This window comes from Vulpes lagopus, chromosome 10 (genome assembly GCF_018345385.1).
Source record: "Vulpes lagopus strain Blue_001 chromosome 10, ASM1834538v1, whole genome shotgun sequence".
Lineage (NCBI taxonomy): Eukaryota > Metazoa > Chordata > Mammalia > Carnivora > Canidae > Vulpes > Vulpes lagopus.
Window position 1 is genome coordinate 98,317,752 of NC_054833.1, and position 18,841 is coordinate 98,336,592.

General features: G+C 41.8%; 1 long non-coding RNA gene across 3 annotated transcripts in view; it reads right to left on the minus strand.

The window, feature by feature from the left end:
- Window positions 1–7,696: 7,696 nt before the first annotated feature.
- The window catches only part of LOC121499335, a 46,153-nt gene continuing 35,008 nt past the window's right edge, over window positions 7,697–18,841 (minus strand). For 2 of the 3 annotated variants that reach the window (XR_005990096.1, XR_005990098.1), the window contains exons 4-5: window positions 10,043–10,238; window positions 7,697–8,038 (exon numbers count right to left, since the gene is read on the minus strand). This is a non-coding gene — a long non-coding RNA (uncharacterized LOC121499335). Of the gene's footprint in view, window positions 8,039–10,042; window positions 10,239–16,715; window positions 17,053–18,841 lie in introns of those variants that run through there. The other variant, XR_005990097.1, reaches the window with a different exon arrangement.

The window sequence follows — 18,841 nt, forward strand, 5'->3', positions numbered from 1 at the left end:
GCCTTTGTACTTCATGACACATTTCTGTCCCATGCTGTCTTCAGGCTTCATGTCTTGGCTCAGACCACTTCTAGGAAGCCTTCTTCAAGGTGTGCCCCACTCCTTTGTGCTCTCTTAATATTTACTGCTAACTCCTATGCCAACCCAGAGTTTCTTGTATTATCCTTTCCTATTTGCTTCTCTTATTTGACTGTAAGCTTTTCCAAGGCACAAGTGGTGCCCTATTCACCATATTCCCTCAAAAATTGGCACCTGCTGTCGCTGGTGAACTGAATGAATACTTGGTGAATGCATGAATAAATCACTGCATGGTTGGATGGATGGATGGATGGATGGATGGATGGATAAGTATGTGGATAGATGGATGGGTAGAGATGGATGGATGAATCATCTGAGACTGGAAGGGTGAATCTCTGACCTCAGCTACCTAAAACATTTTTCATAGGTTGGTTGTGAGATCCAGCAGTTGAATGTGTCTCATAAAAACAACAGTGATAATGAATTAATTATGAACCCAGACCTTCTCTAGTTGCTAACTGACTTTGCCTCTGGTAAGTTCTATATACTCCTCAGTGTTGCCCTCTCGGCTGTGCCAGATTGGCTCTGCCTATTTCTCCAGTCTCATCTCTCACCACTGGCTGTCTTTTTATCTTGCTTTAGACTCACCAGCATTAATCCTTGCTCCTCTCCATCTTCAAAGTCTCCTTGCCTACAGTGTCTTGGGCATATTATTCTTCCATGTTCTCCTGCATGTTTCATCCTTTTGGGATGAGCTTCACTGTGGCTTTTTTAAACTGAGTTTTTCATAATGTGCTGCATCTTTACCCACCCAAGCTGGGTAAGGCCCCTCTGCTATATGTGTTTATGGCCTTTTCTTCTGCCCAACATAGCACTTACCACAATTCTAATTAGTTAGGAATTGATGTGATTATGGGCTTAACATCTCTTCCTCAGCCATGGTGTAAGCTTGAGGGACCAAGCATGGTGTATTCACTGCTGTAACTCCAGGGCACTGCTGTGGCTCAACACAGAGTATGTACATAAGACATAATGTACATCATTGAAATTAATACATGGGGAGGAGAGTTCCATGGACACCATTACATTGTTTGCAAAGCACAGGATTGTTATTCAGTTGGCATGAACTAATATCATTGTTCCGATTGCTTATAGCACATGTCCATTCTGTTTAGTCGGATCTGATTGGTTAGTTATACACCTGGTCAGGATCTTGGGTTTTATATCACATTTTTAAGTGGGGTTTATCATAGACCCCTATCCCCCCAAATGAAGTCAAGTTTCCCTCCTCCAGCATCTGAAAAAAAGCTCATATCATGGAAAGTTCTGAAAAGCCATCAGGGCTTCTGCCCACAGTCCTGGGCAATGAGTCAGTCTGTGTTTTCCATCTGTGCCTGCCTTGTATGTGTTCCTGACACATGGTCCTTACCAGCTGTATGTTACACATGAAGGATATTCTGGGGCACTTGAAGTCATCGATGATTCATCTCTAGAGAATGAGTGGCTCACCAAGAAAGACATACATGGAACAGAACAACATACACAGCAGTTTCTCTCCTTTGAGGAAAAAAATATTCAAAAATGTCTGGGGAGAAACAGACCTCAGTGGTGCAAATGGCATGTGTGAGCATCTACCTCTGTTGTTACCAGGGTTGAGGAGGAAGAAGAGGAAGAAAAGGACAAGTCAAACAGCTATCTCTACCTAAAATGAGAATGCACAGCCCTGCCCAGATGCTCCATCACAAATGGCAAATGGGTCAATAATAAGAAGGCAACACATACTGTTTACTGTGATCCAGGTACCGTACTGAGGGCCTGCTAGCATTCTTTATTAATTTATGAGCTTGGTACTGTTGTTATCTCATTTGTGTATGATCAAAACCAGTCTTGAGAAGGTTAAGTAACTTTCCTAAGGTCATTTATCTCACAAGGGGAAGTGGGATTCACCCTGGGATCTGAGTCCAGGTTGGTCCCTAACCTACTACATACTGTGTCAAGGAATCAAGTGCTCTTCTTTTGGACAACGGAGACAGCAATGCTGGCATACCTAGGTAATCACTGAACAAGTATTTATTGTACACATTCTATTTACCTAGTGCTGTTCAAGGTTCTGGGCATAGAGTGGTGGTCAGGTCACATTAGTTCCTTGACACCTGGAACGTGGTCTGGGGGAAATTAACTTTAAGCAATTAATTACATTGGGAGAGTCTTTATAAAGGAACATAGAAGTGGTGGAAACCCAGAAGCTAGCCAAGGGTATTGGATGTTCAGTCAGTAAAAATGTACACCCTAGTATTATTGATCTTTACAACAGAAAAAAAAAAAAGAAAAAGGCAGCCCATGAAATCATGATCAATGAAGGTTGGAGAAGGGTCTTCCACTAACTGAGCTGGCTGTGTAAGCTCCATAAGAGCAAGAATGGTATTGGATCCATTTATTTCTTCATCTCTGATACATAGCACAGGGCCTGGCATATAAAAGATCCTCTCTCAATATTTGTGGATGAATGGATGGAAGAATTAATAAAGGTCATTGATGCCCAGCAGAAGTACGGTATGAACCTAGAAAGTTCCTATCACAAGAAAAAATGATTAAGTTGGAGAAAGAGTGGAGGAAAAAAACGAGTAGCCATGGCACCAGGGCAATGTGCCACCAAATCAGAGGTCTTCTAAGATGTTGGTACCAGTGCTTTTTCAATCAAGAGCCCAAAGGAGAGGAAGGGCTTGAGTGAGAGACCATTAGTTACAACATAGATGGGAGAGGACATTGTGGAAACTCATCATGGCTTACCAGCGTCCTCAAAGTCAAGATCCACATGGAAAATTAAGTGAGAAGGCCCGGTTGAAAATCCTTACCTTGCTCATAATTAAATAAAAAGCTTCCATGGCCTGATGGGTGGATGAGTCCATTTACCATTTGGTGTTGAGCATCGGGTAGTAGATTAGAATTGCTATCACATTTACAATGTCCTGTTAAAAACAAGAGTTGCTACATTCTTACACAGGATATGGAACTAACTGTGTAAATGAGATTATGTAACTGATGTTAAGTAGGTAATTCAAAGGACAACACCTTTAAAAGGAGGAATTTCTTGTGAAGTTTCATGACCCGAAAAGTTTAACAGAAACAACAGGACTAGAAAGTATCAGTAGTAGTAGCTGTAGTTGTTGCAGAAGTAGTAGCAGTGATAACAACAGCAGTAGAAATAAAATAGTCACTGCTATTATTTCAACCTCCAGTAAGGAACAGGCCTAAGATATATGATACATGATATATATATATATATGCGGATGTGCGTGTGTGTGCGTTTCTAGAGAGACAGAAGGGGGGATCTTAATTTTAACAAAATCTATGATATACTTTTTTAAATTTTTATTTATTTATGATAGCCACACACACAGAGAGAGAGAGAGGCAGAGACATAGGCAGAGGGAGAAGCAGGCTCCATGCACCGGGAGCCTGATGTGGGATTCAATCCCGGGTCTCCAGGATCGCGCCCTGGGCCAAAGGCAGGCGCCAAACCGCTGCGCCACCCAGGGATCCCAAATCTATGATATTATATGTAGTTTCAGCAACTATTATTTCCCACCGTTTTTTATAATGGGGAAATGGAAGCATGAGTTGAGATTAAGAGTCTTGACAAAGGTGATATAGCTAGTAAGCAGCAAGACAGAGTCTGAACCACTGTCTGTGCAATACCAACAATCATCTTTCCACTGGATGCTATTGTTTGGACACATGTTGGAGGTTTTGAAACTCAGAGAAAAGGGAAAGCTTGCTGGCAACTCAGTAAAGGCAATCATGAACAAACCAACACCATACTTGGTAAATACATATGTTTGGTTAGAGGGGACTGTGAAGGTTGGGGACAAAAGTACAGCTGGGTAGGAAAGGTTGACTGGGTTGTGGATGATCTGTTACCAGAGGATGGGGTCTAGACCCTATCTTCTTGGCAGCATAGAGCCTCTGACCCATTCTGAGTAGCAGCATAATTTTTTAAGAACTATTTGTTGGATTGAAGTGTTGGGAAAGGATGGAGGCAGGGAGGCCAGCCAGAAGGCTGTTGCAATAACTTACTGAACAGTCCTAGACTCATCTTGTCATCCCATTATGAAGAAACGTCTGTATTTGCCCGGGTCACTGACGTCAACTTCTCAACAAGACATTAAAGACCAGGTATGGTCTGATTCCATTTCTCTCTTTAGCATCCTCTAGTGCCTTCCACACATCCTTGCTCATGACAGTTTCAACCTCTGATCTTTTAGTTATTCAAGTTTTCTAAACTCCCGCCCAACTCACATATGCTACCTTTGTTCCTGAAAAATACTCTTCTGTGTTCTTCAGAAGATGAACTCCTATCCATCTCACACAACCTTCCGGTCTCAACATCAGCCCACTTCCTCCTGGGGAATTTTCCTAACCCTTCTGAATGCTTGGATAGAGTCCTCACGCATTCACATAACCCCATGGCTTTTGCATTCACCTCACTTATCATCACAGCTTTCCTGAGTTTGGTCATATCATTTCTCATTTGCTTTTGTTGTTTTGTCATTTATTCCTTGAGCACTTACAGATCTGCTTTGAGTCCTCACTTCACAGAGGTCATGCTTTAATCTCTTGGAACAGTTGTCCAAGTGTATGTAATGCCATTGCCAGTTTCCCAAAGATAATCTCACTGGATCACACTGTTTAAGCACATTTTAGCACAGGACACAATTGTCCCAATTTAACACTCAGGGGATGAAGAGTTTGTAGGATTTGGAGGGAAGCAATTTGCTCAATGGCAGAGTCAGCCTGTTAGTTGGTCTGTTCAAAACATCATATGTGCTAGAACCTTACTCAGGGCATGGACCAGCAGTATCAAAGACACCTGAGAGTTGCTAGAAATGCATAGTATCAGCTCCCCCCTCCCAGACTTACTGAATCCAAATATGCACTTTGACAAAATCCCAGGTGACTGACATGCAGATAATTTATTATAGACAGTCTTCTACTGTCATAGAAGACCACAGGGCAATGCCTATTGCCGTGAAGTTTATCCACTCCTATACTGGTGTCTTCAAATGTTGGGTTTTACTTATACTCTATGAAGAATGTCTTAGGGAAGATAGCCCACAGCTCGAGAGAGAAAGCCTTTGACTATATTTGAAGCTTCAGAGTTTGTTAATATTTTTCAAAATGTGAGTCTATGTCAGCTGAGATTTACTGCCTATTTGATGGGGAGAATGGCTGCCTGAGCAAACATACTGATCAATAATTCAAATTAAGAAATCCCATTTTTAACACTTACCCCAGACCAAAACGATGGCAGGGCCCAAGTTGTAATTATTACAAACTTCAGCTATTAGAGATTCCACTCTGATTCCTGTAGCCAGGAAAAGAGAAAGATGAGAAAAACCACTCTGCTTCTCTTAAGAGATTGTGCTTCTTGAAGACATGACCAATGGTTTGCATTATCCCTGTGGGAATCTTTCATTGTGGGCTGTATCATATTCTGAAAGAGTATGCACTGGGTCTCCGTTAATGAAGATGGAGACACTGGGTTGAGTGGAGAATATGAAGCTTGCAAGCACAACAGATTGTTTCCCAAAGATCCAGATATATCTAACGTCCTAAATGTGATTTTGAGGCACTCAACACTCTTGGGCTGCAATTTGTTTTCTGAGAGGACAGTTTAAGAGAACATGGTCTTCCCGGGCACCATGAGAAATGTGAGTTACATAGAAGGAAGAGTTTCCTCACAGCACAAGGCAGAAATCAATGAAGAGATTGTCTACGAGTGTCTCAGTTTTGGGAATGGCTTTATACACATAATGGATGGCTGCATGCTACAGAAGGATATTCTCTCTGGAGGCTGAGGGATGAAGCTGATGACCTTCAGCGGCATTTACCAATTTTTCTGGGTTGTAGCTACGTGACCAAGCCAAACTGTTTTTGGAAATAAAAATAAAAAGTATAAATCTGGGGTTTGATGTTTGTGGCACAAAATAGAGTGCCAATTCTACTAACTTCAGTACTCTTTTCACTGGAAACGGAGAAGTCCCGCATGAACGTAGAGTGCCCAGAGGAAACGTATACATTCACTACTTCCAGAGCTTCCGTGCAGCTTCACTCTCTTGATTTATACTCTACGAGGGGACAACTACACTATTTTCCCATCTTTGTAGAAAATGTATGTGCTACTTGGATCAATGTATTTAATCCTTTGAACAAACTCGGAAGCAGATGATCTCTGTTTTACAGATGAGAGTCATAGGGCTCCGAGAAGCTATGTTCTTCAGGTCACCTGCCTCAGCTTCTGTGAGTCTGAATGGGAACCCAAGAAGTTTTACTCCAGGTTCAGTATTCTTAGCCACTAACTAGAGGAAACAGCATTGAGAGCCAGGCGCTGTCCTAAGTTTTCAGGTTGATAAGAATAGAATACACAGAACACCTAAGCGCTAAGGAGATATGGAGGAGCTGGGTGGTCTTGGAGGTAACCTTTGAAGAGAGGTCCTGTCCCAGATAGGCCATGGGTAGAATGCCCCATTATGTAATACTCTGTCACGGAAATAGTTAAATAGTGCATATTACCATCTAGATGTATATAAAATGAGGAACGCTTTTGTTTGAAAGTAACAGAAAACCTGACTCCAGAGGCTTAAATAAGTGAGGACTTACTTAGTTTTCTCTTATTGCATGAAATCTGGTGGTAGGAAGTTTCTGGAATTAGTTTAATATAGTGGTTCTCAACTAGGGATGATTTTTCACATCCCCCCCCCCCAACACATGCGCACACACACTCCCCACAGGAACATTTGGCAATGTCTGGATATATTCTGGGTTGTAACAACTGGGAAACCTGTTTTTCATTGTCACTAAGTGCTGCTGGCATCTAGTGGGTAAAGGTCAGTGATGCTGCTTAGCATTCCATAGTGAACAGGTCAGCTTCCACAACAAAGAATTATCTGGCCCCAAACGTCAATAGTTCCGAGAATGAAAACTCTGGATGTAGTAGTAAATAATAGCAAGGCCCATCTCTGCATTTCTCTGGACCTTCACTTCATGGTCTCAAATTAGCTGCTGAGCCGTACCTTCGTTTGAACCAGGGTGATGAGGCATGGGAGAAAAGGTAGCTGCCGTAGATGTGTCCTTTCTGTTTGTTGGGAAAAGAAATGCCTTCCCAGAACCCTGAGAAGACTGCCACTTCCATATGACTGGCCAGAACTGTGACCCCATAAGGGATCTGGGATAGATAACCTCTTGCACGGGACTGGGCTCACTGCTGCCCCAAATAATCTCAGGGTTGGTTGGCAAGGAAGGAAAGGATGGGGTGGGTCACAGCTAGCGTGTGCCGTGTCAGGCTGATGCATTGAACTGATATTCCTCACAAATGCAGTAGTTCTTTCCAATCAGTCCTATAGAAGCCATAAAAAGTATAGTGACCACACCCTTTTTAATGGTGTTAAACTGAGTGGCCTCTTTAGTCTTCCAGTATCTCTATTTAAAGGGCTAGCCCCATCTCCCAAAAGCAAGTGTTTTTAAAGCCTCTTTTCCCATTGATAAATTGTCTCAGCAGAGACAGATTGAATTATTTATCTAGACTCTAAAAATCAGTATGGGCTATTCTCAACACGGTTGTGGTCCAATTTTAGAAAATGTATTTGTGGTGCAATAAATAACAATATTAATCCCAGACTCCTTTTATTGCTGTTTGATTCATTCATTCAACAGATATATAGAGGGCTCCGATTCTGACTGCTTGGCTTAAGTATCAAATCACGAACATGGTAAAATTTCCAGAGTGTAAACTCCTTGAAGGAAGGGATCACGTATTCTTGACCGTCTGGATATCCAGGGAGCCTGGCTCACTGAATGGCTCATGAAAGCATCCAGTCTTGCTTCATGGGGACTGTGTTCCAATTGGGGATGCCAGTGAATATGGAAGGTATCATGATACTTCTCGGAAGCGTCAGGTCCCCATCCAGCTTTGAGGGAATCGGGGAAGATTTCCAGAAGGAAAGACTACCTAATGTGAAACCTGAAAGAAAAGGAGTCAAGATGAGTGTATCTGTGTTGTACCCCCTTCTCACCCACTCACCCAGAGCACCTCTACCCTTATGCATATTATATTTAATATATATTTATCATAAAATTGTATCTATAATTTTATTTAGGGAGGTAGACAACTCAATATAAGACTTTAAAATGTCCTCTAAGTTCCAACAATTTGTGGGTCTATGATTTCGGTTCAATATTTCTGGCTGGAATAGCATCAAGAGAGCCTTCTTTCTTGAAGACAGAGACAGAGGAGAAGAGAAAGGAAAAGCTAGACACTCAGATTCCCTCTGAGTTTTTGCATAGGCTGTCTCTGTAGGTAGATCAGAGGGGTTGCTGACTGCCAGCAAATGTGTTTCCACTTTGTTCACCCCCTTTGCCCCCTCACCCTTCTCAGCCCCTACATTCTGGCATCCGATTGTCCAAGAAACAGCAACCTTTTCCTTGCTGACAGCCCAGCCTTCCAATACAGAGCCCCCTCTTGGGGACACTTTCATGACATTTTTGGTTGGAGCAGCTTCTGATGCTTCCATGTAGGAGGGAGTGAAAATTCTCTCCAGATTATTCCATTTGCCATGTGTGAGGAAGACTCCATTGCCAGAAACGGATTCACCAAGCAAATGACCCATGACTCAGTTCTAGAGTGGTCTCAGTCACAAAGTCTTTGTTGACCTTTTGGCCTAAAGAAGATTTGATTGCACCCACCATGTCCGTTGTATATCTATCAGTGTGCTTACTAATAGTGTTTACTCTATCACACTTACTTTTAACCTATCCAATCTATGGCATTCGGGTATTTGATGAGCTCTATTATTCCTGCAGTCATTGAACTAATATTTATTGAACACCTACTGTGTGCTCAATGAGCACAATGGTCAATGGAACGGACACAGTAGTCTCTGTCCTAATGAATATTACATGCAGGAAGGGAAGACATTCAATTAGATACTTGATTGTAAAAAAGTGCCATGAGAAACAGAGAAGGGTGCTTGGATGATCATGTGCCATGGGGACCGCTAGCAAGGGCCCTGGCATATGTAGCAAGTCAGGGCGGGCCCCACAAGTAGTGCTATGTAAGCTGAGGGCAATAAAATAAGGACAATAAAATAAGACATCTGTCTTGTGTCTCTAGGGCCTGGTATGCCTGGCACACAAAAGTTTGTGTGAACCAGAATAAATGAAGAAGTCTGCTACTGAAGTATCTTCCTGCTCCTCTACCTCTCCCCATTGGTTCACTGGTTGCCTACAAGTCCTCACCATCCCTCTCTATTCTACGGCAGCCTCCCAGCTGGCTCTGTCACCTCTGCTGCTGGACCCTCCCTCCAGCCTCCGCCACAATGAGAGCCTTAAATCACAAAATGGATTATGTCATTCTTTTGCACAAATCCTCTCATGGCTCTCAGGGTAGACCCTACATTCTCTATCCTGCCTCATTGAGGCCTCTGTTTCCATAGTATAGATCTTCACGCAGATTCCTCAATTTGTCACACTCTTTCTCTCTGTTGTACCTTTGCACCTGCTGTTCTCTTTGCCCCAGTGACATTTCTGTTTTCCCTCATGTGGTGAACACACTAGCTTGCTTGCAGAGCCCACATGTGGAATGCTATGTTGGTTATGTTTTCTCCACTTCACCCTGTCATAGGTAGGCTCTCGTCATGATTGTGTCATGATTGTTGATGAGCCTTGCATCCCCCAGTAGTCTGTGGGAGCCTTCTTCAAGATGGGAATGTTTTTATTAACCTTTTTTTCCCTGGCATTTTTATCTCAAGTGCAATAGGGAGCCTATAGTGTTTCTGAAAGGAAAGGGCATTTTCACTGCCTTCTAGAATATTCACTAGATGACACAAATTAATAGCCTTTTGTTTTCTAAAAGTGATAGCTAGTGCTATAGGCAAATCTTATAGTTGTTTATTAAGTACTGAAAAAAAAATTATGAGCAGCAGCAGAATGACTACATTTGGCTTTAGTTTATACTGTACATACTTACTTCAAAATGAAGTGAATATCTTAGCAATATCTGTGCCAGGGTCTCTTGCCTAGAGAAGATCTTCCAAGGAACTCTGAGGAACACCAAGACAAATGGACACATTTCAAGAGCATCTTACAGGCCTTCTTTTCCAGAAAAGCATCTGAAATAGATGGCTCTTGCCAAAGGCTTTATTTTCCAATAATTTGCTGGAAAACTGAAATAGGAACAAATCAGATTTTCTCCTTGAGAAGAGGACTCTGAGTCAATGGAAATAAGCAAGGCTTGCTGGGTGAGTATGACACAGCCCAAGAGTGAAGATCACCTGCAAACCCTCCAATTAATTGGGGTATTTTCTTAATTGGTCATCAAGAAATGAAAGTATATATAGTACTCTCTCCTTAGTATCACTGTGATCACTTTACAAGGTCGATTTATCATTGCCACTTGTACCTTCTGTGGAAGAATGCTTTACTGCTGAGCCTAGAGCTCTAATGAACTTGAACTTCACAATAGCTACAGGAAATTAAGCAGTGTCATCTCAGAAGACACCAGCCCATTCATCAAGTTAATACTAGGCTTCCATGAACAGGATGTTCTGGGGTTAGTGAATCTTTTGAAGCATGTGGTGACTCAACAAAAATATCTGATAATTTATATAATTGACCATGCATGATACCTGTTTTCCCAAAGATCCCAACAAGACAGCTAAGAAGTTGTTGTTTTGTTTCTGATTTCAAATCCCATCTGGCTGCATCAAAGTGTTATTTGTAAAGAGAATTGCTGCCTATTTCAAACGGTGATTCAAAAGGGTTTTCAAAATAAAATTGGAAAGGAATAAGGCTTATTTGATGTTAAAGAGCCAAATTTTACCTTATCATATTGTCTCTCCTTATAGAGATTCAAACACTTAAACACTTAGAATCTTGAATACTGGAGTGATCATTTCCATCAAATTCCAAGAATTTTACCCAGTCCAATTCTGCTAGTGATAATGTTAATAATATATTTTTTAAAAGTTCCAAGCATGAATTATTTGCAGCACAAGTTTGATGGTAATAGCATGCATCATACATTAGTTCTTGAATCTGAATAATGCACGGCTTGTGCAATATGGGTCGATAGAATTTGGATTTCTCCAAATCATTTCCCTCTGCTCTCTCATAGGGAAGACACTCCTTCTGTGAGGTTAGTCCTGCTGTGATAGCAGGCAAGCTCAGTTACCTTGCTTGATGTCAAAGGAAGAGCAATGCCTCATTTCAGGATTATGCACTCTGTGTCCAAGATACCACCTCAGTGCTCCAGAAAACAGTTATTAATTAATTGATGAGGATTTGTTTTCAAGACACATTGCTAGAACATGTGCTCCAATTGCTGCATGAGCAGGGCAAGTTCAAGTGGAAAGAGGACATAAGATAGCAGCATATTCTTTGACCAAACAAAAGCAAATCAAAAGTGCACCAGGATAGTAAAGCTGAGAAGGTTGCCCTTGTAAAACACATCTGTAGTTCCCCCAGATGGTCAGGTCTTTTCTGCCCCTTACTTTCCACCTCTTCTGTGTCCACTTCCTGATTCATCTCTGCATCATCTTTCTCTTGATCTACATTCAAAAACTGTTCTCCCAGGTTCTCATCAGATTTTTCCATTGCTAAATGCCCAGTGCCTACAATATTGCCTGATACATATTAGATATTCAGTAATTGTTGAATGACCTGAATGTATACTTAGGATTGGATAAAAGGCCCTACAGAATGATAATATGTATCTCCCTTCTGCATGTGTTGATTCTGATGACATGCATTTTCCCAAAGAGGGTTGGGCTGGTTCAGTTAGGCACTGCTGCCTTATCTGCACAGATCTCTCACATCAGGCTACTCCACAGATCCCCTAGTGTCATCCATCGCTTGTCCATCTTTGGATGTGAGACTCTTGTCTAATCATCTATGGCTTGATGAGTGAGGCACAAGGCATCAAATGACAGCCTCTGCCTTAGGACCAATCTTGTGTCTTGTGTGGTTATTTTTTTTTTAATTTATTCATTAGAGACACACAGAGAAATTGAGAGAGAGAGAGAGAGAGAGAGAGAGGCAGAAACATAGGCAGAGGGAGAAGCAGGCTCCATGCAGGGAGCCTGACGTGGGACTCGATCTTGGGTCTCCAGGATCACACCCTGGGCCGAAGGCAGGTGCTAAACCGCTGAGCCACCCAGGGATCCCCTTGTGTGGTTCTTTATAGGCATAGCAAACATTCAGGCGTTCTGGACACCTCTTTGGTACATCAAAAAATATGTATAATCATCTGTTTTGTGCTCAACTTTGTGCTAGTTTCTATAGACATCAACAGAATAGAATGAATGGTTAAAGATGTCTCCTAGGCAAGAAGGAAGGATTAGAGTGGGGCCCATGGAAACCTCTAGGAGTGATGGGTATGCTCATTATCTTGATTGTGGTCATGACTTGATAGGTGTATACAAATGTCAAGGCATTAAACTATATTATTTAAATGTATACAGTTTATTGCATATCAATTATATCTCAATAAAGCTGTTAAAAATGAAGTAAAATCCTCCAGAATGGTGAGACAATTGTTTCTAAGGTGTGGCCATTCCGCAGAATCCCTGGTGGTGGTGGGGATATTCTTACAACCTCCCAATCCACAGTGTTTGTCTGAAAGTTAGATGAAAAAGATACTGATCTGAAGTAATTATAACTGAGTCATAAGGACAGGCCAAATTAAACACATGCTATTTAATGTGAAACTTCTTCTTTGTGACTGGAAAGCTCATGGCACATGTATGCGATTATAGACAAATGACTTCACAGGACAGTACATAGCCAAGAAGGAGGACATTTCACTGACAGTAAATTCAACAGTGCACTGTGATTGTCAAAAAGGAACGATCAAAAAGTATGATTTTAGGGTGTGTTATCTAGAAGTAGGAAGGAGATAGTTTTGTTCTCCTTCTGTGTTCTCTACACTGCTGGAATATTTTTGTTTTTGGTGGACCACATATTGATAGGGATATTTGGGTGGGATTTTTAGAGGACACAAGTCAGGATGATGAAAAGAGTAAAGGTAGTATAGCACAATGAAGAGTAGAAGGAGCTAAAATGTCTAGCCTAGAGAGCACCTTCAGTTATTTGCCAACTACTGGGGGAATGAAATTTGGTAGTTGCTGGGCATTATCCAAACATGGAGCAAAAGCCTTGAATCTGTGAGTCTGCAGAGCAAGCCGGTGAGGAGACATGGGCTCACTACATTCACCAATTTTTTTCTGGCTCTCCACCTTGGAGAGACATGGAAGGATTGCACTTCAAAATCAGGCATAGCCATGTAACTTTCTCTGGCCACTGATGTGTGAATGCATATGATTTCTGGGTGGAAGCATATACCAGCTGGGTCAGACCCATCAGATCCATGAGCTGGGTTGCTGAATGAAGACAGGATAGGTCAAACCCTATCCCTAGCTAGACAGCAGGCCATATTTCACACATGCCCACACAGCCACAGGAAAAATGAAACCTTAGTTATCTAAAGTTACTGAGATTTGGGAGCTGTTTGTTACTGTAGCAAGACAAAGCTCACCCTGACTAATTACAGATAGTAATTTGTATCTTGGTATTTCCAATGAGGAATAATCCTATCTTCAGTCAGTGGTGGATCTGTGATGAGAATTCTAATAAGGCTGGCTCCAATTCACACGCACTTCATGGCACACAGAGGGGTTAAATCTAAAGTGCAACCTTTGGGCAGAAGAAGGAACAAAACTAGGAGGTAAAATTTTAGCTCAACATAAAGACATCACAGCCCCAGTCAGTTGACAATAGAAGAGACTGCAGGGAGGTTTCTGCTCCCCATCTCCAAAAGTGTGGAGGCAGAAGCTTATCAACTGCTTTTCTAGGATGTGGCAGGAGCCCTGGAAAGATGTTTGGGCTGGAAGACTTGTTAGTTTCCTTCTAGTCCAGGTGTCCTAGGAGTCTGCACCTTTTAAGCAGTAGATATGCCTGGAGGGTGCTTCATAAACACTAGCTGACTGCATAAAGCATTCTCCACCAGGGAGGGGACAGACACAGCTCCTTCTCAGCAGCTAGGTAACTGGTAAATTAAATCAATCAACCCCACCTAAGTTTGGCAGAGCCTCTTCGAGTCCTCACATATTAATTGCAGAAAATGATTTGTCTGCTCCAGGTAGTAATACTGCCTACAGCTGCAGGTCAATCTTTATTCTCTAAGATCTCCCGAAAGCAAAATACACTTTTATATTTCTATTTCATCCATGACTCCCCCACCCCCATCCACCATCTCCACCCCAGCCCAGGTTAATAAACACCAGTGTTTTGTTGTGACCAGCAATTCTTTCTGCATTTTCAATTCCATTTTCCTTTGGTGGGATACTGAGACCCGCGCTCCCCGAGCCTGAAACTCGAAGCCACATAAATCATAGAGCAAGGAGATTTTTATGCAAAATAAAGCACTTTCCATGCTTTTTCCCTTGCAATGATTACATGATTTTCCCCTGAAACTGAACAATATATGTTTCATAAATAGATCCCTCTCTCTGTAAGCAAACCTTGGAAATGGATTATTTGTTTGGTTTGCATTTTGCCTTTCGGGGTTGCAGCTACGAGAAGCCAGTTCTCATAGGCTCACCACAAAGAGGAGGGATTGAGAGGGCTGAGAGTCATCATGGAGACTGTCCTATGCACTGGGGCTTGCTCACTCCAAGCGGCACATTGCCTGTTAGAACCCAGATCATGAGATACTCAGAAAGCCTTAAAAAGAGTCCATTTCTAATCTCAGAGGGGGTGGTTCTCAAATTATCAGTGAGGGGGAGAAAAAAAAAAAGAACGGTAAAAAAAAAAAAAAAGATGTATTTTAACATCTGAAAGTTTGTAGTCTTTCCAAGCAGATGTTTATTTTTAGTAACCCCATGTCACTTCTGAAAAAGAAAGTTCAGTATTTGAGAGAAGTTATCATTCCCTGCTAAAGGTACCAAACTGTAGAAGTCCACAGCATTCTTTACAGGGTGACACATGTTAGGTACACAGTCAGCTGAAAAAAAAAAAAAAAAAGACGACAGTGATCACTTTGAGAGAAAGGGCACATTTAATACCAGGATTGTGAGTGCTCAGTTTTGAGATACCCTGAAAAGAGTTACCCCTCATTTCACAGAGAACGCCCCTAGGACAGGATGCCAGCTGCCGTAGAAGTGGGGATGGTGTTGGGGTCTCCTGGATCTCTGATTTAACATGTCCAGAGGCCACGTGAGAACCAGGGCTCCCTGCCCAGCTTGTCTAAAGAGACCAAGTCATTTGATTCCCAGGACAAAGGGGCCTCATCAGAGTGGACACGGCCCAGCAGGGAAATCCTGACATCACACAAAATAGAGACAACCTCATTATTCTGGAATGTGAGGGGTTTAAGGGAGAGCAGAGTTGAAAAGTGCCTTTGTACCTTACCTAAATCTGAACGAAGCCCATGAGTTTTCAAGTATCATTGAGGATACGGTAAATAATTTCATCACCTACAGCGCACGAAACATTTGATGCGGATTGTGGATTTGTCCGGCTCAAATTAGCCTTCTGTCTCTTAAGGCCACAATACAGCCTAGTGGCTTCGGAACAGGCCCCTGGTGTCAGACTGCCTGTTCAGATATTACTACTAGTCACCCAGAGATGGCTTTGCACAAGAACTTTTCTGAACGCCCTTCACTCATCTGCAAAATGGGATGCAAATGAATTATTGTCAGGGTTTGTGCAATTCCTGGCATAGACTAAGCGATGTTATAATCATTATGATCACACCACCGTCATCATTATGAGGAAAGATTTCCTAAATATCTTGACTGGCTACCCTGTTGCTGCTATACTGATCCTGATATGAAAATCCATACGCATTTAAAAATACAAAGATCCTAGACATTGTGATAAAAAATGCCAGGGTGTTGAAAGTCTAAGTTCTTTACATTCAAATGCATCAGTGCATGTGCTAAAACTGAACTGAATCTCGGTTTCTACATTAATAAATAATTAGAATGCCTGGTATCAGGTAAGCTGTAAAATAAGCGGGGCCATATATGTAAACGGCCAATCCAATCGCTGGCACACAGCATGGCCAGCATGGTCCTGCTTCCCTGCCCAGTCTTTTCATGAACTCATATTCAGGATCTGTCACTTGACAGCATTTGATAGTGTGGGGAGGGGGTCCAGGAGCAACACACCCTACCCAGCTGTTCCTGAGAAGGGCGCCCCTGGAGTCGGGGCCTAACGCTGATATCTCTACTCTCAAAAGCTTCACACCATGCTGCGGCTGCCTCTGAACACAGCACTGAGGCCTCTTTCCCTTCATCTTTTGGAGTAAAGGCTTTTAGGAGCAGCTAAAGGGCTTACGCCTTTCTCTCACCCCCATCATACAAAACCAAGCAATGTGTACACATGCACGGGAAACTTTCATTAGGTGCTTATTGGAGGAGTGAATAATAGAACACTGCCTTCCCCTGTTGTTGAACATAGCAAGCTATATTATACTTACTGATTTAATGTCATGTCTTTCCAGGCAGCACCTATATGCTGATTTTACTTGGTGTCATATCCCCAGGCTAACCACAGGGTCTGGCACTCCCCGGGTGCTTAAGAAATGTTTGTTTTGTGAATGAATGAAGGAATGAATAAATGAGTAAACCATGGAGTGGCTCAATGAATATTTAATATTTAGGCTAAATAAAACATTTGCCATCTGATGACTTGGGTAAGTTGGGATATATTTATCAGCTCATTAAGTATATGGCAAAGAATCAGTCATTGAACTTGTCTCTTTGTAAAATATGATTTGGGGGCTGTAATAAACCCAGAATTATGCATGCATGAAATAAAACTTTGGTTGTAGGCTTTCCATAACGAATCTGTTCATCTATGTTCCATCCTGATTTGAAGATCTTTTTCTTTAAAGTCTGTTGTCTTTCCTATCTTCTCATCTCACCCCTCTTCAGGAACAGGCCTGTAAATACCAGCAGACTTTGTTGTCGATGTGTTCTGGGGTTTAAAAAAAAAAAAAGGTATTAAATGCATGTGATTTATTTCATAGACAATTCAGGCTTTCTTTTATAGCGTGGAAAAAAGCATAAGAGACACATCAGAAATAAATGTCTGAACACTACTAAGTACTGGCAAGGATGTGAAAGGAGCTCTCACACACTGATGGTGAGGATATGTGATAGCAAAGCTACTTTGGAAATCTGTTTGCAGTTTCTACTAAAACTAAAAGCATATACCTACCCTGTAATCCAGGAACTATATTCCTAGGACTATTACCCACTAAAAATGGAAGCATATGTCCAAAACAGACATACACAGGATGTTTCTAGTTGTACTTCCCTTAGTGAGAAGATAAATAGATGTGTTTTCTCCATTTGACGGAATACTATATAGCAGTTAAAAAGAACATATTGTTGTACAACAGTACCATCCATTTCAAATTAGTCTGAAAGATTCTCATCGATAATTTTGTGCATGAGACGAAGCAGACACACAAGAGTACATACTGTATAATTCCAGTTACAGAAAGATGAAAAATAGGCAAAACTAATCAATGATGGTACAAGTGTGAAGAATGGATGGAGGAAGACTATACTGAGGAGAGACATGGGGGAGCCTTCTGGAGATGTGGAGATGCTTCCTGCCTGGTTCCCAGTGGTGATTGCATGAGGAGTACATGTCTTCAAGCTGTGGACATAAGATTAGTGCCCTTTACATACTTTGCTGTATGTATATTATTCTTCATTTAAAAAATTTAAGTGGCAACAAATGTCAGGATTCTCTAACTATATACTTATTTACTCTTTTTTAAAAAAATTTATCCCTCTTTATTCATTGGCACCATCTTCTTATTTCTTTAAAATATCATAAATATCTTTGGGTGGGTTTTCAAGGTATTATATTAGTAAAGTCAACTACTCTGATGTTTGTCACGTGGACCTCTCAGCTATTAGAACAGTTGCTACAGAGCAGTATGAGCTTGAACTCAGGAGCCGTGAGAACTGGCTTTGCTGTGTACTAGCTGTGTGACATTGTTGGACACATATCTTAACCTCTTTGAGTTTTAATCTATTTACCCAGGAAGCAGGAATAATATTGGGGTGACCTCATAGGGATCGAATGAGAAAATATACGTGGGTAGCTCAGTGCTTGGCACAGCATAAAGGGTGACTAGTCATCACATTAGTAGTATTAGAAATAGTGGTTGTAACAGTATGAAGAGCAATCACAAAGGTAGTAATAGTATAACTAGAGTCACATTGGCCTTTCCAAACCAGAGCTTAGATTGCTGGGTTTTGAGGGGAAGGCATCAAGGAGGGGGAGGGAGGGGGGAAATCTGAGTGCTGTGAGTAGTAATGATACTGTGGCCATATCCACATCAGAATGGAAACCTCTGAGCTTGGCTTGGAAAATGGAGAACACAGCCTGCAAGACATTTGTTCCTGGATCTGGAATACCCCATACTTAAGGCAGGACATTTATCCATGTTCCTGGTGTCACCAGAGCCCAAAGTAAAGCCAGATGTGCCATGCCCCAGTCTGAACCCCAGTCTGTGGTTCAGTGGGCAGATGGATCACATAATTCTCTGTAATGATTCTCCCTCAGCGGGCTGCCACAGGACAGTGCGTGATTACTGTGTAAAAAAGGAAACCAGGGGTTAAACCTTGGTGGAATCCGTGTCTGGTTAGATCATTTACATTCATAATTGCTTTCCGTCACCACAGTGGAGTGTGTCTGGTTGTTCATAATGGGAAAAGTGATTTGCTGTGGTGTGCACATGGAGAAG